We start from the raw sequence: 27,687 nt of genomic DNA, 5'->3' as shown, positions 1-27,687 counted from the left end.
TCACCCTGAAAATCCTGTCGGCCTAAAAATATATCCAGAATCTGAATACTTCTCCCTGCCTCCATTGCTGGCCCCCACACCCAAGGCACCGTCATTTCTTGCCTGGATGATGGCAGTAACCTCCTAATTTGTCTCCTTGTTTTCACCCTGGCATTCCCAATCATGTGGTTTAAATATAGTATTTTACATAGCAGTCAGAGTGATGCTTTAAAAGTAAATGACCTAGCAGATTACTGCAGCATTCACAGTCTTCAACCCTCTAAAGGGCCCATTTCAGAGTAAAAACCAAAACCCTCACCGCGTCCGACAAGGCTCTGCCACTGTTCTTTACGCAGTCGATTCCAGCCTTACGTTTCTTCAAACACACAAGCATCGACTTTTTGTAGCCTTTGCGCTGCTTTTCCCTCTGCTGGGAATCCTGTTTCCTCAGATGGTCACCTGGTTTGCACCTCCTGGCCTCTGCTTAGATGTCACTTTATCAGTGAGGCCTTCCCTGACAATCCTATTAAAAAACTCAGATCCCAGCATACTTCTTCCTCATCACTTTCTCACCTGCTTTATGTTTTTCTTTTTCCATGGTGTGCCTATCACCATGCATGAGTATACACATATAAATGTATATGTATTTCAGTTGTTTATTACCTGTCTCTTTCTACTGGGGAATATAAGTTCCATGAATGCAGAAACTTAGTTTTTTTCAATATCTAAAATAGTGCTTGTCACTTATTGTATGTGTAATAAACATTTGTTGAATTAATCAATGAATGCTTAGTTTTAAAAACTTATCAGCAGAATAAAAACACAAAAGGAAGTATTATTAGGGAGAGGTTGCAAATCTGAGGGTAAAAATTTATACCAGCATGTAACACAAAGGAATGTACTATGAGTACAACTTAGATTTTGTAAAATGTTAGAAACCTTTTTACTGCCAACTTTCATTTTTATCAGCATAACATCTTTTGAATTTTACAGTTGAACATAACTTCTAACTTCTCCTAAATTTTTGCATGTATATTTACAGCTTATTTAAAAGGTAACCACGGCCAATTGTGTGACCACCAACACCATGCTGGGGTGTTAATATAGTTCGGATTGTCTGAGAAAAAGGTGCTTTGTAAATCAGCCACTCCCCTGATTTTCACTTGGAATTCATCCAATTATTGACGACACTTAGTTTGTAACATTTCCTGGACTCAGAAGAGAGGGAAGCTTGCTGACCTGAAACCCTGATATGCAGGGAGATTTACATTCAGAGGGAAACAGTGTGTGTTGAACGGTGTAACAGCTATCCATGTAGGAAACTCGAACAGTGTCCAAAGAGCACATAATTGTGGTGATTAAGCCGATAAGCTGGTGACACAAGGGAAGAAAGTACAAATTGAAGTTTCAGCAACAGGTGTAAGGCATGTGGTCTCTCCTTTCCTGGTAGTCTTAGGAAAGTAATAAGATAGCTTAATTACATGATTAAAATACTCAAAGTCCAGCTGCAATCCATAGTTTCTGCTTTTTTCTTATTAGAAGTGTTGAGATCTTTAGATTGTTATGGTTTACCTTTGTGTTGTCCTCTTTTTTTTTTTTTTTTTTTTTAAAAGACTTGAGTCTCACGCTGTTGCCAGGCTGGAGTGCAGTGGTGCGATCTCAGCTCACTGCAACCTCTGACTCCCTGCTTCAAGTGATTCTCCTGCCTCAGCCTCCTGAGTAGCTGGGATTACAGGCAAGTGCCACCACAATAAGCTAATTTTTGTATTTTTAGTAGAGATGGGGCTTCACCATGTTGGCCAGGATGGTCTCACTCTCCTGACCTCGTCATCTGCCCGCCTTGGCCTCTCAAAGTGCTGGGATTACAGACGTGAGCCACTGTGCCCAGCCTCTTTTGGCCTCTATTTTTTAGCTTTTATATTAAGTATTGTTAATATAAAATTAATCCAAGCTTGTCTTCACATTCTGCTGTTTTTTCCCCCAGTGTAAATTAATGACTTACTTGAAACAGTTTTTAAGTCATTACCTAAAATGTGTACATATCTTAATAATATATAACAAATCGTGTGTTCATAAATGCACAGTGTCTTATATACAATTATCATGTATGCGATATATTTGTTTGTACTTCAAGAATATTATGAAAATAAGGGATGGAGCCATGATTTGATTTGCATGCATAAGAAAAAAGAGTCTGTTTAAACAGAAAATTGAGTCATGTTAAAGCCATACTTCAGTATTGTTGGAAGCATCCTGTTATAAGCACGTCTTTCTTTTCCTTCCTCCCTTTCTTCCTTCCTATTTCGATGGATATTGATTGAGTACCCACTATGTGCCAGGCAATAAAGTACACACTCAGTTTGGGGTTGGTATGAAGGCTAATTTAGCAGTCCTAGGCTATCCTGGAGTGGCATCTTGAAAGTACTCAGTTGGAGAGAGCTTGCATTTGGTTGTTCAGCTGGGCATGGGAAAGACGAGGCCCATTTCCCTGGATTTGGAATCTGGTAGTTTTGCATTTGCCAGGGCAAGGTGCTGTGTTTATTCTCTAAGAGAGTCTCAATCACCTGTTAGTTTGGCTTCAAAAACTTTCAGCAACCTGAACTTTAATTTTCTGTTATGTAAACACACACACACACACACACACACACACACACAATCTATCTATCTGTATCTGCAAGGTCTTATGGCTCATTTTTCTTCCTTAGTTCTAGACTTGTTTTATTTTTTCTTCTTATTCTTCTTCTGAGTTCTCTGTGTTAGTTAAAAGTTTGCATTATGTATTGTAGCAAATTGTTTTTGAGGAAATGTACTATATTGATTCAATACGAAAAGATAAATGCGTACATATCTAGAGGAAGGAGAAGATAGATAGTTTGAAAACTGCCCTAAGATTGAATGTAATAGGAAGATGAAATGTTTTTAAAAGAAATTAAATAGATTAACTAACTTATTTCCCACAGACCATTAGCCAGACAGAAAATGATAGGAAAGTCAATGCTTACCTGATCACCTATTTCAATATCTAGAGGGAGGCCAGAGGTTTCACATCTTATTACCAGTCTTTCCTAATATTATTTCTTTATATCTTTTACTTTTTCATTGGTTACTTATAGGGGAGATGGCTACCTGAGAGAGCTCTCTATTTGAAAATGTGTTTGTTTCAATAAGAAAAAAATTATCTGGACATTTTTGTGTAGGATATTAGACAAAAGATTTTTACAAAAAACCTTAGAGTCTGAACTTTGTATAGGTTTTCCACAGTACAGAAAGAAGGTGGATATTTTGACTGAAGCTGACCTGTATTTAAGTTGAGATTGAGTGCTGTATTACTTCTGTTTTGAATCCTTCTTCAAGACTTGTCCATCATAGTCAATCCCAAAGCTCAGAGTTTCTAAAAAGGATTTTAGGCTGTTAAAAAATACATTGTATGGTAACACTTAACAGTTTTTGAGAAAAATGATACATGTGAGATATGATGGATTTTAGAAATTATAACAGCACCTTCTGGTTAGTGTTCCTTTACTACTTCTGTTATAAATCAGGAGTTTGCAATTTTGACAGCTAATTTTTTTTTCTGTCACCGAAAACTTGACTCAGCCTCTTAACTATAAGCAAACTGAAAATGAAGACTCTCTCTCTTAAGATATTGATATATATTTTCCTTGGAATTATAGTTTGAGTCTCTGAATGTTTGTGTCTTTTGAGCTGTTACACCCTGTGATGAACAGAATAGGTCTTTATTCCTTTACATCTGGATTAAAGATATAACTTCAGATACTTATTTAAAAATTAGTATCGTTTCCATAATAAGCAAAATCGTATTGTTAGTTCATAGCACAGGCATTATTTCAAAACAAACCAATGATGAAACTAAGATTTTTAACATAAATCTGCAGTATGGTATGTGTTCTGCTGTCCTTATTCCAGCTGTTGAGGATTTGAAGGGAGAACGGGCCAATTTTAGCATGTGTTGGAACCATCTATTTGTCTATTTGACAAAGACCTTAGAATCTTCCAGTTGAAAAGGTCTTTAGAGACCATCTACTTCAACTCCCTTAATTTACAGTTGAAAGGATCTGTGGAGAAAGTTACTCCCCAACTATTATGTTAATGAGTACAACATTGTTACTCAGTTCATTGCCAGGCAAACCTTTGTTAGGAATTTAACAGTTCCACAAATAGCCAACAAATAGTTGGCAAACTTTATATTCTTATTTGTAGGCAGCTCATCATATTCAGGAAATAATTTTCCCCAGGAGTGCTCTGACTTTAACACATGGAACCTGTTTTCACTGAGAGAACAACTGAAATTCTTTCAGAAGAGATGTTTTGGAATCTCTGTTATAATAAAACACAGTATAATGTTACATGCACTAGAATGTAGTGAGGTCCAACTTTGATTTTGATTGCACTATTTATTTGAACGCTCTCTTCCTCCCCTTCTCTTGTTTTCTTTCCTTGTCTCCATGTTTCCAAAAGGAGTTCCTATCTTGGACAACCTATTTCATCTTTAAAATAGAAGTAATATCATCATGTCTTCCTAGAACTGGGGGGCTAAGCCCAGAAATTCTCGTGACTTTCTTACCACTCAAGACAGTCTTAGGATTTTCTTTCTTCTTTTTTTTTTTTTTAGACAGTTTCACTCTTTTTGCCCAGGCTGGAGTGCAATGGCTCGATCTCGGCTCACTGCAACCTCTACCTCCCTGATTCAAGCTATTCTGCTGGTTCAGCCTCCCAAGTAGCTGGGATTACAGGCATGGACCACCATACCCGGCTAATTTTGTATTTTTAGTAGAGACAGGGTTTCTTCATGTTGGTTAGGCCAGTCTTGAACTCCCGACCTCAGGTGATCTGCCTCCCTCAGCCTCCCAAAGTGCTGAGATTACAAGCATGAGCCACCGTGCCCAGCTAGGATCTTTATATATTTTTGATTATATTTATTAGGAATCTTCTTCTAAAGAAGTTGTTTTAAGGTGCTTTAAATTAAATTATCAGATTTATTTCTGGAAACATTGTCTTTCTACCGCCTCAGACTACTGAGGGATTGACAGGAAAAGTTGGAATCAAGCACCTAGTTATCAGGGAGTATATTTCATTCATTTGCCTGGATTAACCATTCCCCTCCTCTCCCTCAAGCCACTATGTGTATATAGACCTACCTTTATTGTAAAAGATTTTAAAAATGTACCTCTATTTTTAAATTATAAAATAAGGCATATTCTCTTTATAATGTAAATTTGGAAAAATAGAACAATTTAAGTAAAATTAAATGTTTATGATCAGCATCTAAAGATGATCTTGCTATATACTGGTGTTTATATATTTCTAGTATTGCTTCTATTATTTCTTTTCATTTGGAATTACATTGATCATTTCTTTTTTTCTATTTTGTTCCATTGAATCAATATATCATGGGCATTTTGTTATGTCATTAAATATTTTTATAAAAGTTGACGTTGTGTTACAAAAATATCATATGGATATATCACAATTTAACCAATCACTATTATTAGTCATTTGTGTTGTTTCCAAATTTTGCTATTAGAAGTAATATTATAATGCACATTCTTGTGTGTATATCTGCGACAGTTTTCTTAGGGTAAATACCCAAATATGGAATTAATCATGTGGTATTTTCATATGTAATACCAAAAGGTCCTCTAGAAATTTTTATTTCTCACCATAGGGCCCACTTACCTCTGTCCTAATAATTCATATATATATATGAGTGGTATTGCTGGGTCTTATGATAGTTCTATGTTTAACTTTTTGAGGAATCTCTAAACTGTTTTTCATAGCACCTGTACCATTTTACATTCCCACCAGCATAACACAAGTGTTCCAATAGTTCCATATCCTTACTAACACTTGTCATTTCTTATTTTATTGATAGTAGCCACCCCAATCATTATAAAGTGATACCTAATTGAAATTTTTATTTGCAGTTTACTGATAGTGAAGTTGAGCATCTTTGCGTGTACTTATTGGCCATTCAGGAATCTTCTCTGGAAAAATGTCTAATTAAGTCCTTTCCCCATTTTTGAATTGAGCTGTTTGTTTTTCATTGCCATTGTTGAGTTTTAGGAGTTCATTATGTATTTCAGATATTAATCTTGTATAAGATAGATGATTTGCAAATATTTTCTCCTATTCTGTGGTTTTTCTTTTTAATCTCCTAAAAATGTTCTTTTTCTGAGACCAGGTCTCACTCTGTCACCCAGGCTGGAGTTCAGTGGTATGATCACAGCTCACTGAAGTCTGAACTCCTAGGCTCAAGTGATCCTCCCACCTCAGCCTCCCAACTAGCTAGGACTACAGGTGTATGCCACCATGCCTGGCTAATTTTTATTTTTATTCTGTAGAGGTGAGGTTTCTATATGTTGCCCAGGCTGGTCTCGAGCTCCTGGGCTGAGGCAATCCTCCTGCTTTGGCTTCCCAAAAGTGTTGGGATTACAGGCATGAGCTACTATTCCAGCCTTGAAAGTGTTCTTTGATACACAAAAATTTTCCATTTTGATGAAGTTGAGTTTATCTAAATTTATCAAAACACACTTGGTAGTGGTGTATAATGCTTTAAATATGTTGCTGAATTTATTTTGCTAGTATTTGGTCTAGGATTTTTGCATCAATATTCACAAGGAATATTGATTTGTAGTTTTCTTTTCTTGTAGTGTCTTTGGTTTTGTTATCAGGGCAATACTGGTCTCATAAAATGAGGCAGGAAGTGTTCCTTACTCTTTAATTTGTGAGAAAAGTTTGAGAAGGATTGGAGTTAGTTCTTCCTTAAACGTTTAGTAGAAATCACCAGCAGAAACATGTGGTCCAATGCTTTTTTTGTTGTTGTTGGAAGCCTTTTGATTATTAATTCAGTCTCCTAAGTAGTTATGAGTCTGTCCAGATTTTCTGTCTTCATTTTTCAGTTTTGGCAGATAGTGGGTTGCTAAGAATTTGTTTATTTCATCTAGATTATTCAATTTGTTGGCATACAAATGCTCATAGTATTCTACTCATAGTCTTTTTGTTTTATTTTGTAAAACCAGCAGCACTTGCTTTTGGTCATCCCATAAGTTTTTGTTTGTTGTGATTTTATTTTCATTTGTCTTAAAGCATTTTCTAATTTATTTTGTCGTTTATTATTTGATCTATTGGTTGTTAAGACTGCATAGTTTAATTTCCACATATTTATGAATTTTCCTATTTTCCTTCTGTTATTGATTCTGAGTTTCATTCCATTGTGATTGGAATTTTTTTTGTATGATTTCAATCTTTTAACATTTATCGCGATTTGTTTTGTGGCTTAACATTATTGTCTGTTCTGTAGAATGTTCTATGTATGCTTGAAAAATGAGTAATTTATTGTTGGATAGAGTATTCTGTATATGTGTGTTAGGTCTAATTTGTTTACAGTTTTGTTCAAATTTAGTATTTCCTTATTGATATTCTCTCTGTTGTACCTGTTATTGAAGGCAAGGTATTGAGTCTTCGACTATTATTTCCTTTCTATTCCAGTATGTAGAACTGTTTCTTCCTTCCATTCTAGGAATGTTCGTTTCACATATTTTGGGGTTTTGTTGTTTGGTGCATAATTTATAATTGTTATATATTTTTGATACTTCTATCAAAATATAATGTGTGTCTTTCTCCTTTTACAGTTTTTGACTTAAATTCTATTTTGTCTAATAATAGTATAACAACCCCATCTATCTTTTGGTTACATTTGCATGTAATGTCATTTTCCACCTATCAGCCTGTTTCCATCTTTCAACGTATTTGTGTCTTTAGATCTAAATTAAGTCTCTTACAGATGACATATAGTTGGATCATGTTTTGCTAATTTCTGTGCTTTGGAGATTTTAATACATTTACACTTAAAGTAACTACTGTTAAGGAAAGATTTACTTCTGCCATTTGTTATTTGTTTTCTTATAGCTTTTTTGTTGCTAATTTGTTCTATCACTGTCTTATTTTTGTTCAGTTGATCTTTTTGTAGTGAAAAGCTTTGATTCCTTTATTATTTCTTTCATTTATATTCTACAGGTATTTTCTTTGTGGTTACTGTCAGGCTTAGTATAACATTCTAAATTTATAACAATGTAATTTGCATGGATACTAGTTAAACTTTGGTCACATACAAAACTACCTCTTTATATCTTCATGTTATTCATATTTATATCTTTATATGCTGTCTACCCAATGATATAGGTTTATAATTGTTATTTATACATTTGTCTTTTAAATAATGTGGAAAATAAAAAGAAGAGTCACAAACCAAAATTGCAATATTACCTGCTTTGTTATCTGCCTATGTATTTAGCTTTACCTGAGACCTTCATCTATTTATATGGCTTCAAGTTACTGTCAAGCATCCTTTCATTTGAACCTGAAGGACTCGCGTTAGCATTTCTTTTAGGGCTGGTCTAGTGGTAAAAAGCAGCCTTAGCTCTTATCAGCCCCTCCCACACTTTTACTGCCTGAGTTCTAAATTAGATGAAACAGAGATGAGTACCTTGCATTAGTCCTTCTAGTATCCCTCAGGCAGGTTAGAACAAATTTACAAATAATTTGCAAATAAAGTCTGTTCTGCTCTGTTTGTTTTGAGAGAGGGAATGAGAACTGGAATGCTCCGGTTTCCAGACCAAGACCACTGTCATGCCAGGGAGAGGGAGGGGCAAGTATGAGTAAAGACACCACAAAAAAACTTTTCTATTATTTTGAAGATAGGTTTTTTTTTGTTTTTGTTTTTTTCTTTTTTCATTAGGCATTTGCTTGTTTGCTGTAAACTTTTGAGTATTTTTCACAGCTCCATAAAAGTAGGTTTAGATACTTGCTGCTTGTGTTTTTTAATGTTTCTGGGGGGTGGGGGCAGGCGGTGGGGGTGTTTAAGAACTTGATGCTTTGTAGTCTTTTTTTTTTTTTTTTTTGAGACGGAGTCTCGCGCTGTGTCACCCAGGCTGGAGTGCAGTGGCGCGATCTCGGCTCACTGCAAGCTCCGCCTCCCGGGTTCACGCCATTCTCCTGCCTCAGCCTCCGAGTAGCTGGGACTACAGGCGCCCGCCACCACGCCCGGCTAGTTTTTTGTATTTTTAGTAGAGACGGGGTTTCACCATGTTAGCCAGGATGGTCTCGATCTCCTGACCTCGTGATCCACCCGCCTCGGCCAACCAAAGTGCTGGGATTACAGGCTTGAGCCACCGCGCCCGGCCTTTTGCTGATATCTTAAATTTTTTTTTTTTTTTTTTTTTGAGACGAAGCTTCACTCTTTTTGCCCAGACTGCAGTGCAAGGTCGCGATCTCGACTCACCGCAACCTCGGCCTCCCAGGTTCAAGTGATTCTCCTGCCCCAGCCTCCCGAGTAGCTGGGATTACAGGCATGCACCACCACACCTGGCTAATTTTGTATTTTTAGTAGAGACTGGGTTTCTCCGTGTTGGTCAGGCTGGTCTTGAACTCTTGACCTCAGGTGATCTGCCCACCTCAGCCTCCCGCTGGAATTACAGGTATGAACTACCACGCCCGGCCTTAAAATATTTTTTAATGTGGCTAAATTTTTATATTGTCCCTTTAAGGTATACTTATGCCCTGCAAAGTAATTATATACAAACCAATAAGCTAAGAAAGAGTGAAAGGAGTAATACTTTTTGGTGCTATTTTAACTGTGAATTTAGAATAGGAAGCTTTTTTTTGCAAGTGTATTTTTTGTATAATATTAAGAAAATATATAAAATAATTATATCCCTTTTTTAAATATTTATACCTTTTACTCTTTTCAGGTTCTAAAATGTGACTTAATTATGAAGGTTATTAGCAATAAGTGGCATTTCCAGAAGTTTCAGCACTGTCACCACTACAATTACAACTACAATACCACTGATACCACTGATAATTTGTTTCTTCTTTCTCTCCTCTCTTCACATTTTTAAAGTTGAAGTATATTTTTAGATTTGAATTTTAATATTTATTTTTGGGGAAGTAATTTTGAAGAGTCAGACATGAGAGTGATTGTCAAATAAATTTCTTTGTTTACAATTTAGGTTGATCGTTAATGATAGTTTGTATACTGGACTGCTGTGATGAAATGGAGTCTGAGACTGGGTTATGGCTCAGCCAAAAAGGGTAGTGTGACCAATTTATGATGTTTGCCATAGTCCTGGAAGGTGGCAGCATTTATGTCAATCATTTTCCATCTTTATTTTAAGCATGCCTTGAGCCCCAATCTAATAAAGTCCTCAAATCACCTATGTGCTGCTTTAAATTACCAACTGTTGTAAGGTACTTAATTTGAATCATGTAAATCTATAATAAATTGGGGACGATTTATCTAGTAGATCATCTTAGAGAAACTAAAATATTTAATGAAAGTCCAAGTAAAGAGCATATTTAAAATATCCATAGGTTTATCACATTGAATTCTTTATTCCTTTGCAATCTAGACATTTAATTCACCTTGTTTCTGTTCAGGTCCCAACCAGCTTTGAACATGCAAAACAATGTGATTCACATGACTATTTGACATACTCAGCCTAAATTTATACCTAATATTTACTTAGGTAACAGCAGTATTTCAAAGCCCTCTTCTTCATTTACTCTTTGGTCAAAGAAAATCTCTTTCACCCAGTATTAGCTTAATTTTTTGATACTGAGCTTGATGTCTCTGAGTGTTATATCTTTAAGTACATTTCCTGAGTTTTCAGTTTTAGGCATTATCTACTGGCATTCCATTATGAAAAGATAATTTGTTTCTTCTTTCTCTCCTCTCTCCACATTACCCCATAATACACCAGACTTTCTCCACCCTCCAGATTTCTTACATAATTGTATCAAAGTAATGCTATACCAATTATGATATAACTGTTCAGTGTTTGCATTACTATAACTATGAAAAGTGATCAAGAACTAGGCATATAACAGCTATAATATTTTTTTCCTTTACTGTGCAGCTCTTGTTTACCTTGGAGTTAATAATAGCATTTATAGTTATTTGCTTGGTTTTCTATGTACTTGTTAATTCAGACCAAAGATTTAATCTGTTATCTAAATCTCTTCTCAGAATACCCAGACAAATCTGGCATTCCATCATTTTTGTCTTTCTGAAGAGGACTTTCCTGGAAATTTCTGACTTTCTGTCCTATGAAGAAATTATCCTGTAGGTTTTGTATCAGCCGTCATCATCTTGGCTTGTCCCCTCACCGTTACCCTGAGAACTCTTCACATCTCTCCTCTCGCATCTATTGTTTCCTGTGTCTCATCTTCCTGTGTCTCAGTTTATTCTCTTATTTTGGTGACACTCATCCCTTTGTATCTTTCAAATAAATGCTACTTTGCAACTAAATTTTTGAATGAACTTGTATCTGAAAATATACCTTTTACTTTGTTGATGGTTTCACTGACTATAGAATTCTAGATTGAAAGTTTTTTTCTCAGTGTTTTGAAAGAATTGTTTTTGTTTTTTTCTCCTCTGGAAGCTTGTAGTACACCAGGTACTGAAATTTCTCAATAATGTGCTTTGATGTGGGTTTATTTTTATCCATTGTGATAAGCTTTCTGTGAGCACTTTCACTCATGTTCTCCCTGGGGAATTTTCTAAATTATATCATTGATTTTTACCCTCCTCTTATTTATCTTTGTAGAATTTATACAATTTGATGTTGGATCTACTGGACTGGCCGTTCTTTCTTACATTTGATCTCTTTGTCTTTGATATTTTCTTGATTCTGTCAACTTTTAATTTTTTATTATATTTTTTGTTTCCAAGACTTATTTTTTTGTTCCCTAGAGATTCCTGTTTTTTTCCTTTTAGTAAAAGTATTTTGTTTTTATGTTGTGGTTCTCTTTTCTTATCTCTCTGATATTAATAATAGATTTTTAAAAAGTTTTCTTCTTTCTGCATATTGCATTTCCTTCGAGTTGCTATTATACATATTAGTTTGCTTAATTTTTAATCTTTCATATTAGTGATTTTCCTCAGATGTCTTGTAGTCTTTTGGTCATCCACTGACATGTAAAGGTGTGGGACAAAGTAGCTTGATTGGAGTTTTTGTGCATAAGTTTGTACATACAGTTTTGCAGTATGATGATCCATTTGGGCTATTTAGTTAGGTAAACTTCAGAGTTATCATCTGCAGATTTTTCTACTTAGGCAGATCAGGTGTCCCAGGAAGGATCCTCTAGCCTCTTTCCTGTGGAGGGAGTACTTAGCGTTTTCAGAACCCCCATTAGGGAGGAAAAATGGGGAGATTCTGGCATCCATTGTGCTTACGTTCACTTAATCTCTCTGTTTTCAGTGTGTTTTCCACTGTTAACTATGCAGAGGCCTGTAGCTTTACCCCTTAGCCCTTATTTGAAGATGAAGAGGGACATCTGACTGTGTAAGATCCAGGGATGAAATTTGGATATCCACCTGCTTCTTAGATATTTTCCAGCAAATCTTTTTGATTTGGCTTTATTCCTCCACCTTTATCTTTGAAGTACCCATAACCACCAATTCCTTAGTCTTTTAGAATTTAGCAATGTAAATTTGGTTGGCTTTTACGTCATGGACTCAATTATTCACCCCTTATTCCTCTCCAATTAATTACCTTCTTTTATCTTTTTTTTTTTAACAGTGAAACTTTTATAATAAATTGATTTTTTCAGCCTCTCTCTTTACTTATCATGCCTCCCAGGCTGGTTTCAGCACCCGTCAACTTTCATTTAAGACACTTCTGTGTTGATAAATCTAGCAGGTATTTTTGGCCTTTGAATTATTTGACCTCTCTGAAGATTTACCCCAGTTAGGTACTCTCTCCTTCTAGTTTGTCTACAGCTTCTCTGGAAGCTCTTAGTTTTTTCTAGTTCCATGTCTTCTACTTTCCTCATGATTCTTTCTTTTAGAGGATATCACTCAAGACTGGTAATATCAATATATCTAATATATAATATTAGATCAATATATATAGTATCAAATATATAATATATGATATATATGATATAATATACATGTAATATAATATATAACATATCTCACTATATTATATATATGTGTATGTATCTGTATACATACACACACATGCATGTGTAAATCCACAACCATGACACATGCCAAATTGTCCTGTCATGTAGTTTGGTCATAGAGTTTTGGAAAAGTTGCTTTATAATGAATGATTTCTCTTTTTTTTTTTTTTTTTTGTTTGAGACAGAGTCTCACTCTGTCGCCCAGGCTGGAGGGCAGTGGCGTGATCTCGGCTCACTGCAAGCTCTGCCTCCAGGGTTCATTCCATTCTCCTGCCTCAGCCTCCCAAGTAGCTGGGATTATAGGTGCCCGCCACCATGCCCAGCTAATTTTTTGTATTTGTTTTTTAGTAGAGACGATTTCACCATGTTAGCCAGGATGGTCTCAATCTCCTGACCTTGTGATTCACGTGCCTCGGCCTCCCAAAGTGCTGGGATTACAGGCGTGAGCCACCGTGCCCGACCTGATTTCTCTTTTTTAATGTGTGAAGGTCTGGAAAACATCCTTAGAAATATAGCTGGTGTTTCTTTTGTTTGCTCCATGTCAAATGGTAGAGCTGGAAGTGCTCAGCTAAACCCTGATTCCTTGTAGCTTAATTCTTCAGTCTTAGTTTTAGAGTAGTGAAATACCAAGTGGCTGAATTAGCAGATTTTGGAATACTGTACAATGTTCTCTTTATAATGGAAATTATTGATAGTAGTATGTAAATGTTCTATGATATTTGGTAAAAGTTAATAATTCTGTTTTCTTATTTGTAAACTTATCATAATTTCTACCATAGTAATGAGCAGACTTTTAGACTGGCAATTTATTGAAAATGTTAATAAAATAATGATATCATATGAGGCAGTTTAGTCTAAAATCTCAAATGTAATTTAGCAGAAAATATTAAATAGCCATTTTGTAAACTGACAGAACTCAATTTTTAATGGATTGAAATACAGATGGAAAGAAATGCCAAAATGGATTAATAGTGTTATAATAGCTGATCCTTTTAGACCAGACCACACTGTCTTCAAGATATATGCCTATTAAAATCTTGCTATTCTAATTTTAAATATCACAGTAGTGCTACTAACATAAAAATATGACTTGATTAATAATATTCACTTTATGACTATTTAACTCTCTCATAGTTAGGAAGAATCCCTCAGTCTAGTATTCAAGAGAATCTTCTGAATTTCTAGATTTTAGAATAGAAGTAGAAGATTAAATCAAATTGCCAGTTGTTTTATGAAATGAAAAGAATATCTGTTGTTGCCTTTTCAGATTAGGCATATTGGTACTTAGTGTTATCTTCTTGATATTAATTTTATACTACTCTATTTTTACTATGATGAATTTGATTTTGAATGTGAAAATAAATTATTTAAAAAGAGATAAATCTTTTGCAATGAAGTGTTGTCAATAGAGTTGGTTTGCAGCAGTGTTATCTTTGAAATTAAGTGATAGTGCCAGTAAGGGCTGCTTAGAATACTTCTTACAGATACTTATGTGAATTAATGGAATTGTACTTTTATTACCAGTGAAGATAAATATGATCATTGAAATCGTATGTGAAACATCCAATTCCTAAATTAACTAGAATGAATAAGAACTTTCATTGAGCGAATTTTTATTGTATAGCCGAATATACTCCTGAGTCTATAGGGAGCTTTGCCTTTGAGTTGGCTCATAAATATTATGCTTTTTGATGAGGTAATTTGGTCCTCCAGTAACTAAACCCCTGAAGGGGAAGTCTAATATTGTACTGGCTATTGAACTTCCCTCTGAATTTAGGACTGATACAGTGAGGGGTTACCTTTTAATATGCAATATTTACTGCTTTAAAAACCAAATTAACTACTCTTCTTGGTCTATTATTAACAAATTGAGGGTTCAGCTTAACCTTCACAAACTGTTTAAGCCAGGCACCTGATGGTATTTAAGCTCACTGTAATATTTCACTTAAAATAAATCCCAGAAGTAGAGGTTCTAAGGTTGTAAGAAAGCCACAGTGTTCCTATATATATGTATTTATTTCTTTTCTACTAGGCCAGACCTTTATAATTTATAACCAGGATGATTTCTGTGGCCTTTAAATGTCCACAGTGCTTGATAATTTCTTCCTTGTTCATGGTCCTGTTAGGTAAAATTTTACACTTACAAAATTAGATGCAAAGCTTATTCTCAAGAAGCATACAGCCTGATAACTGTATTCAGTATCTCCACAAGGATAAAGAAGTGATCTAATGGAAAGAGATCAAGTAATGATCAAATACTTCACATTTGGAAGATCAGAGAAAGCTTCAAGGAGAAATTGCCTTGAACATGTGTTGGCAGTTAGTATAGATGGGCTTTGGTCCTTTCAGTGGACTTTACGGTGCTCTGCTTGCCTGAGTCCATTTATAGTGGTGGATGGTTCCTGGCATGCAGATGGTTTTCTAAGGCAGGTATCAGCACCTTTTTGCTTCTCTGCCTTTCGACTTTCTCTGGCACCAGAAGAGCTTGCTTGGCTATGCTGCAGTTTCCACAGGGGAATGGAGAGGAGGTAACACCCTCAGGAGCAACCCTCAGACAGTGGCTGATGGAGATCAAGGGCCCCGCCTCCCCAGCCTCCTCCAGGAGAACCATTTGGTGGTGTGACACCTTCATGTTTACCAGAGGGTCCCTAACAGGATTGTCCTCCTGTGGCTCACAGTAGTAACTTCATCATTAATGCAGCCATTATCGCATTTTCTTTCTTTTCTCCCTTTCCGTTTTCTTATATTTCTTGAGATCACTTCCAAACTAAACCATCTACTCCCAAATCCTTTTCTTAGCATCTGCTTTTGGTGTACCCAAACTAAAATGGTTTGTTAGAGTTGGAGAAAGAACAGCGTGAATCAAGTTGTGCAGATTAAGTATAGCATCAGTGAATGATTCAGTTTAACTCGACTATCATGTTTATGGTTCCAGGGCAATAAAATTAGTCAGGTCACAAGGAACTTAAAAGTCAGACTAAGGATTTGGAGCTTTTCTTCAGGCATTGCAGACTTTCCAAAGGCTTAGCAGAAGGAGGTGACACGATCAGAATTTTGCTTCCACATAGTAACTTGATGGCAGTCTTTAAAAGAGATTAAAGATGAGAAAGACTGAAAGTGTGGAGAACATCTAGGATATGGTTCCATCGTTCCAGGGTCTAGGTTAGGCAGTAACACTAGTGGAAATGGAGAGGAAGGATAGTAAATGCTACATTTAGCAATTGGTTTGATATAGATGCCACAGGAGAGAAAGGCATTAAAAATAATGCAATATTTCTAGCTTTGACTGCTAACTGGGAGGATGGCAATGCTTTGTTCAAAACAGAAAACACAGGACAAACATATTTAAGTGAGATAAAACTTTCAGTTCACTTTTGTGGCAAAATCTGTTACTTGTCTATACAATAGTCTTTCTTCCTTTCTTTTTCAGTATGAGGATCCTCATTTTGTTCAGGCCTATAGTGTGTCCAGATAAGAGATATTTCCCAACTTCCCTTGTAGCAGGTTGTAGCCATGTGACTAAGTTCTGGGTAATGTGATATAAAACAGTGTTGTGTTAGACTTCAAGGAAGGCTGCATGAGAGGAGGAGACCCATCTAGAGGTAAGCCCCTTCACCTCGCCCTCATTCTTACTGCCTAGCATCCAAAAACACAGAGGTCCAGCTACAACCTCAGACTCTTGGAGCATGGAAGCCGCATGATGGGATTTTTTAAAGACTAGCGAGACCACACCAGCCCCAAACTGCCTACCTCCAGAATTTATTTGTTTGAGAGAGAAAAAAACCATCATCTTCTCTGAGGCATTGGTATTTTGGGTTTTCTTTTATACATAAGCAGTTGTACCTAATGCTATCTGATGACACAGAGTATATTGAGCCTGAATTAAGAGCAGAATATCCAGATGGTGATGTTCGATAGGCAGTTGGAAATAAAAATAAATAAATAAATTTAATAATAGCAATTAACATTTGAGTGATAATTATATTTCCAGGGCCTTATTTTATATGCAAGGAGGCATAGAGAGGCTTGACAGTTTGCACAAGATATATAACTGATAAGTGGCAGAGCTGGCATGGAAACCCTTTACTGTCTGATGTCACATTGCTAACTATTGTGCTGCAGAGTGGGACGGAACTTAGAAGAAGGGTCACAATAATTTATTTTTAAGAGAAGATAAACTGAGATAATTCTTTAACACTACTAAAAACACAGAAGTATTTATTTGCATACGTATTTCACAAAATTGTGTTATGCCTTTAAATCATGTACATAATATCCATGAGATCCATAGTTTTCACAAGTAAAATTATGTCAAGAAAGACATTCAGCTGTCAATCTGAATTATAGTAATTGGTGAATTAGGGAATTTTATTAATATTTCTCTTGTCTTTTAGAGATGTTTATTAAGAGTTCTACCAGGTCCAAACAAATGGAAAGGCGTTGAATAGTTATAAAGTTAGAAAAGAATTTAGACATTATTTAGTGCAGTGCTCTGCCTTTAAGATGAGGAAGTGCCTGAAGCAGTTGAGTGACTGAAAGTTGTTTATCAGAGTTAGGGACAGAACCAAGAAAATAATTCGGCCTTCTTATTCATCCTTAAGTTTCCCATATGCCAGGCTTGAAGAAAACTCCATTGCAATTACCTCTAAGTTCTCATTGATTCTGATCCCCAGGATGTGAAGTGGTTAAGTATTATATTTAGAGTACTTCCACAGCAGAGGGGGTAAGTCAGGCCCAGATCCAGCCATGGTGACTATCTGTTGTAAGAGAAAATTATTTGTCCCAATTCTCCTCTTTAAAAAATTCAGATTATGCTTTAATGTGATTATTTGACTGAAGAATATCATGGCATAAAATTCAAATTCCTCCTTAGAGCGTACAGGGCCTTCTATGATGTGCTCCCCTGCTGTTATCACGGAACTTCCCTTTGCTCTAGCCATGCTGTTCTTGGACACTGTTGAACATGTTCCTACCTCAGGCCTGTCTCACTTACAGTCCTCTCTTCTAAATACTCAACTACTATTATCTGTAGAGCTGAATTCCTCACTTCCTTTATGTGTAGCTCATATGTCAATTCATAGGATATATTACTACCTGATCTGTTTAAATGGAATTGTTTATTTTTATATGCATTCATTAGTCTGTCTGACCTTGCTAGTGTCATGAGGATAGGCAGTTTCTTTTGTTTTTTGCCGTATATTCAATGCCTAAAGCAGTATCTGTCTAACATGTGGTATGTATTCAAGAAAAAATGTGTTGAATAAATGAATACAGTACGTGAGGGCTAACTTATAAAATTAGTATTCTATAATACAGATTGTTATTTTAGAGCCCACTTAATAGTGTTGCTTTCTGTTTTCTTAAAAACCATTAGGGAATTACTGTAATCAGGAGGTTTAAATATATTGAAGGCCAGATACTAAAAGTAGTTTATCTGGAGCACTTCAGGTATAAGACCTTTTCAGAGTCTGTCATCTGTAGACGATGTGAGCTCCTTTGTTCTTCAGATATTCCAAATTTCTGGAATATTTCTGCAGTTTCTAGCTAGGACTAGGTACCTGGCCACCATTAACTTGTGGTAGTAAATGACCCTCTAGTGGCCTGAGTGAGTTGATGTATTTTACTTATTGTTAATGAGGTACAACTTCGAAGAATTGCTTTCAGAGTCTAAGTCTTTTTCAGTATAGAGAGACTGAAAATTTTATACATACAAATTTGTAGTCATAGAAAATAATAATAATAATAGCAACTAGTGTTTGTAGAACTCTTATTATGTGTTTGCATTGGGCCAAGCTCTTTATACGTGTTGAGGTTTTAAGTGTGTGTCACCATCAACAGGTAGGGAAAATTTTCTATTTAGAGAAAAATAGACCAGTTCATATTCTTAAACAGAAGAGACAGTGCATAGCTCTACCTGCCTTTGAGGAAATTGTAATTTTATGGTCTTAATGAGGGAGATGAAATAAGCATAATAAATAGTAGTAAAAGCAGAAGCACAGTGAAAGAGACATAAAACACATTCATAACAAAGCCCCAGGTGACTGAAACATAACCTGTGGATAACCAGCAATGAATGTGTAATAGGAATGTTTCAGATGATTTTTTAAGACATTTTATTAAGTGAAGAAATGCAAGCCTTTTTATTTTGCTTGACAACTATTTAATTTTCTAGTGTGACCAATAATACAGAAAATAAAGAGAAAAGGGTAAAATTTCTAAAACAAAATGACCAACAAATACATGATTTTGGAAAGAAACCCAAGTACTTCAAGATAGAGCTGCATAATAATCAGAATCATAAAATTCAGTCTTCATCAGATAGAAATTTCGTCATTCCTAGCTAAACAATGCAACCATCTTCATTTGCTAAGTTTCCTGAAGAGTTAAGACTACTCACAAAACAGAAAATTCCGTAACTAACATATGGCAGCAATGCAATTAAATGGAAAGAAAAATGGCCAGTTTACCTGAATATTGTCTCATCAAGACTTTTTTTTTTTTTTTAGTATTCTGCAAGAGTGGCTGGAGAATTGATTTGCTTGTATATGGTTTGACAGAGCATCTTTTTTTTTTTTTTTTTTTTTTTTTTTGTAATCTGGGAAAGCAATTCCCAGAGGATTTAAAATAGTTAGAGAAATTCATCATGTGATTTTTCTCTTGTCAATGAAGCTTTATCTATGAAAATGACTTGCATAAATGGTTAATGTTGTAATAATAATATGGCACAAAATGAACAATTCTTTTAACCATTGTCATATATCATTGAAGACACATGCATCTAGAAGTTATATGCAATTTATGGATTTTCTAAATATTTAAAGTGTCATGAATGGCTGATCTTAGTTTTACTCACTATGTTTTTATTGCCAATAAGTTACAGATACAGCAGGCAAGTGAACACAAAAGTAATTTTGTGATTGACTTAGCTGAAAGACATGAAACTTCTAATTTAAGTTCTCAAATTCTGTAATGCGATTCTGTATCTATTTGACGTTACTTGCAAAACAAAGAGAAAAAATTGCTACAGCATACCTAGTGAAATAAATGCAATGAGTTATCAAATTAAATGAGGCCAACTGAAATTATTTGGATCTTTTTTGTATTTGAGTTTTCATAGTTATGGCTTTCTACCATTTTAAAAATCAGTTTAGATATCAGTTCTTCAGAAAAGCTTCATTGATCCCTACCACCACCACCACCATCCCCTTTCCCAGTATTAGGTGCTTCAGTTATACACTCTCATAGTACTTTTACCTTTTCTTTTTGGCAACTGATGCCCTTGCAATTGTTAGTTTAAATTCTCTCATCCAGCCTTTATTACAAACACCCTGAAGGCAAGGATGATGTCAGTCTTGTTAACAACCTAAGGTGAGTCAAGCACATTGCTCCATCAGTTCTTCCTTCTCCTGAATCATAAGCTTTCCCTTCTCTGTTGGCCCATCCCATCAACATACAAACATGCTATTGTTTTTCCTTTTTTCAAAATAACTCTCTTGACTCTATTTCCCCCCATTTCTAACTTTCTTACAGCGTTTCATCAAAACTCCTTGAAATGGTTGCCAATACTAGTTATCTTTACTTTTTTCCTCTTTCGTCCACTTTAGTAACCCATCACTCTACCGAAAATGCTTTTATTGAGGTCACAAATGAGTGCCAGTGGTCAATTCTCATTTGCCTATCTATATAGATTGGGATTGTTAGTATAGGTTCCTAATACTTTCTCAGTGAATCAACTACAGCTTGGCAACTACCCACATCAGTTTTCTTCCACAGAAGATCTTTTGATAACTGTATTACTTTCCTAGGGCTTCCATAACAAAGTACCTCAGTTTCTGCTTAATACTGCAGAACTTGATTCTCTCAAGTGCTGGCGGCCAGAAGTCTGAACTGAAGGTATTCAGGGCCACACTCACTCCAAAGGCTTCAAGAAATAAAGAATCCTTCCCTGCTTCCAACTTGTGGTGGCTGTAGGAATTCCTTGGCTTGTGGATACACAACTCCAATCTCTGCCTCCATCTTCAGATGGCCTTCTTCTCTGTCTGTGTGTGTCACTCTTCTCTATGTCTCCTAATAGGATAATTGTCATTAGATTTAGATCCCACCCACATAATCCAGGATGATGCCATCTCAGGATCTTAACTACATCTGCAAGGACCCTTTTTCCAATTAAACTACCATTCAAGTTTCCAGGCATTAGGGTATGGACATATCTTTTGTGGGGACACCATTCAGCTCACTGTGTTAACGATCCCAATGTTCACTGCTTTTGTTCATAGTAGAGGTACGACATAATATTCTCAATGAGATGCCAGTTTTAACACTAATTAATTTTTTAATTCAACAGATAATTATTGAGTACCCCTTATGTGTCATTATAGGTCCTGGAGAGAAAGCGTAAGTAAATCCCTGCTCTCATGGAGTTACATTCTAATTGGGGGAAAAATAGAGTTATTCTTACATTACTTAAAGTACATCAATACATTTCCTAAAGTTATAGAAGTCTTTTTTTTTTAAAGACATAGGATCTTGCTCAGTCACCCAGGCTGGAGGCTGGAGTGCAGTGGTGTGAGCTTGGTTCACTGCAACCTCTGCCTTGCAGTTTCAAGTAATTCTCCTGCCTCAGCCTCCCAAGTAGCTGCATCTAAAGGTGCCCGCCACCACACCTGGCTAGTTTTTGTATTTTTGGTAGAAATGGGATTTCGCCATGTTGGTGAGGCCGGTCTTGAACTCCTGGTCTCAACTGATCCACCCACCTCCCAAAGCATTGGGATTACAGGCATGAGCCACTGTGCCTGGATGAGAAGTCATTTTAAACCTATAATTAAGTTTCTAAAAGTCACAATTTTATAAAAGCCAGAACATACACAATACAAAACAATCTTTACCGCTCAGTAGTTGCCAGACTGCATATCAGATGTTTCACCCATGTGCTAAGGCAAAAGCAAAAAAAAAGTGCCAAAAATCTTATTAAATTTGTTTATCTGTTGACAAGTGATACAAAGTCATGCATTTAGTGTGATTGTAAACCCCAGAGTAAATGCGAAAGTGATACCATGATGATCCTGATTTCTCTCATTAATGTATTTATACCACATTATTAGTCTAATTAAAATAAACATAAACAATGTACCTTCCATTTAATGAAGCCGATTTCAAACTAACTTCTGTTACATTGTAACACCTCTGCTGCTTCCACCTTTTCCGAAAGACTTAATTATGCTGTTTTATTCTTACTAACACCGTACTGCCTAGGCACTTCACCCCCCTTAACCATCACCCTGTATTGTGATAGCATCTTCCATATGTGTACTCCCTAGTGAACAATGAGCTCTTTAATAAGAGAGGCCGTATTATTTCAGTTTTTGTTTTCCCAGCACTCTGCTTGTATGTGACATGTAGTGGGTTAAAAATGAATTAAACTTAGTCAACTGTAGGCTTGACAAGTACAAGGAGCAGGATTCCTTGGATGCTGAGTGACCTAGCTGTATCAACCAACTGTCCAGTATTGGGCTCTTCTTTGCCAATTTAACTAACTCAGTGTCCTTGTCTATGAAAAACAGAGAATAATAAGAATGAAAAGACTGATGGATTATTTGTGAGACACAGTGATGTGTATTAAGCATGCACTTACTGTGTACCTAACTCTTAGTAAGCACTCTGTAGATCTTACTCATTAACATTGCTTGATTTTTGTTTTTAGCATTATTGCTTTAAACATCTATCCTGACAGTGCAGTGGATTTTCACTCATACAAATAGCTTTTAATTGAAACACATAAAGGTTTCAATTTGGCAGGACCCAAGGTTTAACACTGTAGGCAGCTTAATAAATAGAAAGTATAATTAATGGCTCAAATTTTGAAAGCCATTAACTATGATATTTTAATGACATGACTTGGAAGAGTTAGCTACATAAAGCACACATTTTTATAAAAAGGAAAGTTAAGTGGTGATGTCTACTAAGCTTTCTGTTGTTTCTCCCAAGCACCTTTTTTCGAGTGGATGTCATCCTTAACTTTTCCCATTCTTTTATATATCTGACAATTCGCTATGTTTTAAAAAGGATTTCTTGGGCCAGGTGCAGTGGCTCACACCTTTAATCCCAGCACTTTGAGAAGCTGAGGCAGGTGAATCACAAGGTCAAGAGTTTGAGACCAGCCTGGCCAACATGGTGAAACCCCATCTCTACTAAAAATACAAAAAAATAGCAGCGCGTGGTGTCGGGTGCCTGTAATCCCAGCTACTCAGGAGGCTGAGGCAGGAAAATCGCTTGAACCAGGGAAGCAGAGGTTGCAGTGAGCCGAGATCATGCCACTGTACTCCAGCCTGGGAAACAAAAGCAAAACTCCGTCTCAAAAAAAAAAAAAAAAAAAATTTTTTCTCATTAAATATTTCTTATATGCATCTCTTCTCTCTTAGTCAATTTGCTAATTCTCTCTTCACTTTATCACTTTGAAAACTGAAGTCATAGAATTTAAGCAATGAATAATGGTACTTATATAAATGAATTTTGCTTTTATATTACTAGACAAAATATATTTTCAGTAAAATCTTTTTGAAATGTTGCCTATTAAGATGTTTTTAAATAAATTATCTCGTGTATATTTAAGATACAAAACAGGATGTTGTAAGATACATCTATATAGTAAAAGTATTACTGTAGTGGAACAAATTAACATATTCTTTATCTCACATAGTTACCCATTCCCCCCACAGTGACAAGAACAGCTATATCTACTCATTTAGCAAAAATCCTGAATAAAATATACTGCTATTAACTATAATCCTTATGTTGCACATTAGATTTTTGGACTTTTGTTCATCCTACATATTTGCTATTTTATATCCTTTGACTTGCATCTCCCTATTTCCTCCTCCCACCTCGACCCTTTATTCCTTTTTAAATATATTCCAAATATAGGTGAGATCATGCAATATTTTTCTTTCTGTGTCTGGCTTATTTAATTTAGCATAATGTCTTCCAGGTCTATCCATGTTGTAGCAAATGATAGGATCTTCTCCCTTCTTTAAGGCAGAATAATATTCAATTGTGTATGTATACCACAGTTTATTTTATCTATTTGTCTGTGGACACACAGGTTGCTCCTATATCTTGGCCATCTTGAATAGTGCTGCTGTGAACATGGGAGTGCCAATGTTTCTCTGTCATACTGACTTCCTGTGCTATTAATATCTACTCAGCAGGATTGCTGGATCTTATAGCAGTTTTGACTTTGATTTTTGGAAGAACCTCCATACCATTTTCCATAATGGCTGTAGCAATTTACATTCCCACCAACAGTTTACAAAGGTTCCCTTTTCTTCACGCACTTACCGACACTTGTTAGCTCTTGTGTTTTTGATAACAGTCATCCTAACAGGTGTGAAGTGTTATCTCATAGTGGTTTTCATTTGCATTTTCCTGATGATTAAAGATTAACGCACCTTTTCATGTACCAGTTAGCCATTTTTATGTCATCTTTGGAGAAATGCTTATTCAAGTTCTTTGCCCCTTTTAAAATTGGATTATATGTTTTCTTGCTATTGAGTGTCATGAGTTCTTTATAAGTTATAGATATTAACCCCTTATCTGATGCAGAGTTTACAATTAAAAAAAATCATTTGTAGGTTGTCTTTTTCTTTTGTTGTTTCCTTTGCTGTGCAGAAGCTTTTAAGTTTGATGTAGTCCCATTTATTTATTTTTGGTTTTGTAGGCTGAATTTTGGCATAATATACAAGAAATAATTGTCAGGGCCAATGCCAAAGAGGTTTTTCTGTATTTCTCCTAAGACTTTTATGGTTTCAGGTCTTAAGTGTAGGTCTTTTATTTGTTTTGATTCGATTTTTGTGTGTGATGTAAGATAAGAGTTAAATTTTTTTGCATGTGAAAATCAAGTTTTTGTAGCACTAGTTGTTGAGGAGACTATCTTTTCGTCTTTGTGTCCAGTTGGTGATCTTGTCAAAAATTAATTGACCATATATGTTTGGGTTTACTTCTGAGCCCTCTACTCTGTTCTATGTGTCTCTTTTTATGGTAGTACCATACTGTTTTCATTACTGTAGCTTTGTAATATAATTTTAAATCAAGCAGTGTGATGCCTCTAACCTTGTTTCTTTTTCTCAGAATTGCTTTGGCTATTTGTATTTTGTGGTTCCTCATTTAAAAAATATACTGTTAAGTTTTAATTTTCTAAAAACCATATTGAGTTCTTGAAAAATGGAGTTTTTAGTCCACTAGTATTATTTAAAAGTATGTAATTGTAGGGATTTTGTGTGTATGTGTGTATGTATGTAGGAAATTGTTGAGAGACCACACTGAGTCAGGGTAGGGATCATAGGCTCCAGAACCAGTCTTCTAGAACTTGAATATGGGTTCTGCTACTTATAGCTGTATAACTGTGGGCAGAATGGTTAATCTCTCTATGCCTCAGTTTTTTTTCATTTTTAAAATGAATGTAATAATGTTATTTACTAACAGAGTTGTGAGGATTGAATGAGTTAAATCACTTAAAACGCTTAGAATAATGCTAGACACATAGAAAGAACTGAATAGGTTAATTAGCTCTGCAAATTAATTAATGAGGTGAAAAGTTTTGTTCTGTTTTGTTTTGTTTTCGGTTGTGAGGACACATAGACAAGTCCCAGAGGTAGGAAGTCATAGGAGTTTTACAGAGTTAAGAAATAAAAGAAAGCCAATGAAAATGAGACTTGGGCCAGGTCTTAGAGGTTCTGCCCTCAACATTCCAAACAAGAGGCCACAGTAATCCCACATTCCATAGGTCATCTCTGAGATCACTGGCAGACTTCTCACACTGAGAGATTTGAAACTTATTCTATAGGCAAAGGGGAAATATTGAAGACAGTACAGAGACTAGTATGTGGGCTTTAGCAGCAAACTCCCTGGAATTGGCTTCTGATTCTTTTCTGTACCTGAGTTTCATTATTGATAATAGTAATGATTCCTACTTTATAGGTTCTTGCAATGATTAAATGAGGCAATATATGGCTAATATATTTAGAACAAACTTTTCTAACCCCAGCCGGTGGGCTGCATGCAGCCCACAATGGCTTTGAATGTTTGAATGCAGCCCAACATAAATTCGTAAACTTCCTTAAAACATTGTGAGATTTTTTTGCAATTTTTTTTTGTTTTAGCTCATCAGCTATTGTTAGTGTTACTGTATTTTATGTGTGGCCCAAGACAATTCTTCTGCTTCCAATGTGGGCCAGGGAAGCCAAAAGTTTGGACATCCCTGAAGAACATTGCCTGGCTAATAGTAATTGTTCGATAGAAATTGGCTCTTATAAATTGTGAACAGAGGAGTGATGTGAGCAGATCTGTGTAGCTTTACATAATCCTAGGTAAAGTACCTGATCTTCTATATGCGAACAGATAGAAAATGAGATGTCTGTAGAAGAGTCAAGATTAATGAGTATTTCAGACTCATGCTACTTTTCCACAAGGCTGGCCTGGGGACATGGGCGTGGAAAAGGGAAAACCATTGCTGAAGTTATGGCAGTTATTTCTAAGCCTCAGGGGTCATTAGTACCATGGGACCTCCAGGTCTCGCTTAGGTAGCTAGGGAGTCCAGGGCATGAGTAGAGGACCACATTCAGAATTCATGGAGAAGATTGCCTCTGTTCCATAGAGTACCTTTGTGCACATTAGAAGAGGGTGCCACTTTCTTTGGGGTCATATAACCCTGCAGCAGGGCACATGGCATGGTAAACACAGCCTAGGACTCACCCCCTTTGCTAGATACCTTTGGGCAGAGCACAACCTGAGCAATACACTCGTGTCCTGGCCAGAGAGCACTTGTGATTAGGGGAAGTTCTGCCTAGTAAGAGAACATGTGCATTATTTTTGTCTGTCCATCTTTTGTATTTGGGGTTATATTATTATTTTCTTTAATAAATAGAATGTGATAGAAGTAATTTTATGTGACTTCTAATGCTAGACCTTAAGAGACCTTGCACTTTTCACTTTTACCCTCTTAAAATTCTACTCTGGGATCACTATGTAAAGAAGTCTAGTCCAGCCTCCTGGAGGATGAGAGGCCATGCAGAGGAGAACTGAAGTGCTCTAGGTGACAACCAGCGCTTCCTGGCAGCTGTGTCTTCATAAGCAACCTCAGGCGAGACCAGAAGAACAACTGCCTAGTCATAGAACTGCTGAACCACAAGATCTTGAGCAATAATAAATGAGTTTTAAGCCTCTACATTTTGTGGTGGTTTGTTATACAGCAGTGGATAACTGATACATATATGTAGGCCGAAAGGGAAGGAACAGAGGTAATTCTCTGTCTAAAAGTCATCTGTAGTGACCGTGTTCTCTCAGCTTCCAATAAAGACACTTCCAATGATATGGCATTGAGTCAGAACATTTCCTTTTCATGAACAGAGACATTACTGCATTATACAAGTCAGTTTGGTCTGTAGGAGCATCAGAAATGACTACAGAGATTTCCAGCGTAGTTTCTGATACCCAAATGGCCTGGAAATGTCTGCTGGCATATTGCCTTTCTAGTTACTATGTGCCTCATAAAGACGGCAACAAAAGGCTCAGAAATATTAAAAATGAAGAACTAAGTCGCTGGTTTATTCTAGTTACCATTATCACTGAGAGTGTGCTGTTACAATGTTGATAGTAACGTATGTGTTTGCAAAGAAATGACTTCTGAAAACACTAGCTAAACTAGAAAGTCATATATAATGAAGC

General features: G+C 36.0%; 1 protein-coding gene and 1 long non-coding RNA gene across 4 annotated transcripts in view; both read left to right on the top strand.

The window, feature by feature from the left end:
• Window positions 1-27,187, top strand: part of LOC108580851 — a 79,444-nt gene extending 52,257 nt beyond the window's left edge. Inside the window, exon 2 of the long non-coding RNA XR_001892394.3 lies at window positions 26,995-27,187. This is a non-coding gene — a long non-coding RNA (uncharacterized LOC108580851). The remainder of the gene's footprint in view (window positions 1-26,994) is intronic.
• MACROD2 (mono-ADP ribosylhydrolase 2) overlaps window positions 1-27,687 on the top strand; it is a 2,100,238-nt gene that overhangs the window by 461,940 nt on the left and 1,610,611 nt on the right. The window lies entirely within an intron of this gene.

This window comes from Papio anubis, chromosome 16, assembly GCF_008728515.1.
Source record: "Papio anubis isolate 15944 chromosome 16, Panubis1.0, whole genome shotgun sequence".
In the NCBI taxonomy this organism is placed as follows: Eukaryota; Metazoa; Chordata; class Mammalia; order Primates; family Cercopithecidae; genus Papio; species Papio anubis.
The sequence above is the reverse complement of the archived record's forward strand: the minus strand, read 5'-3'. Positions and strand labels throughout refer to the sequence as shown.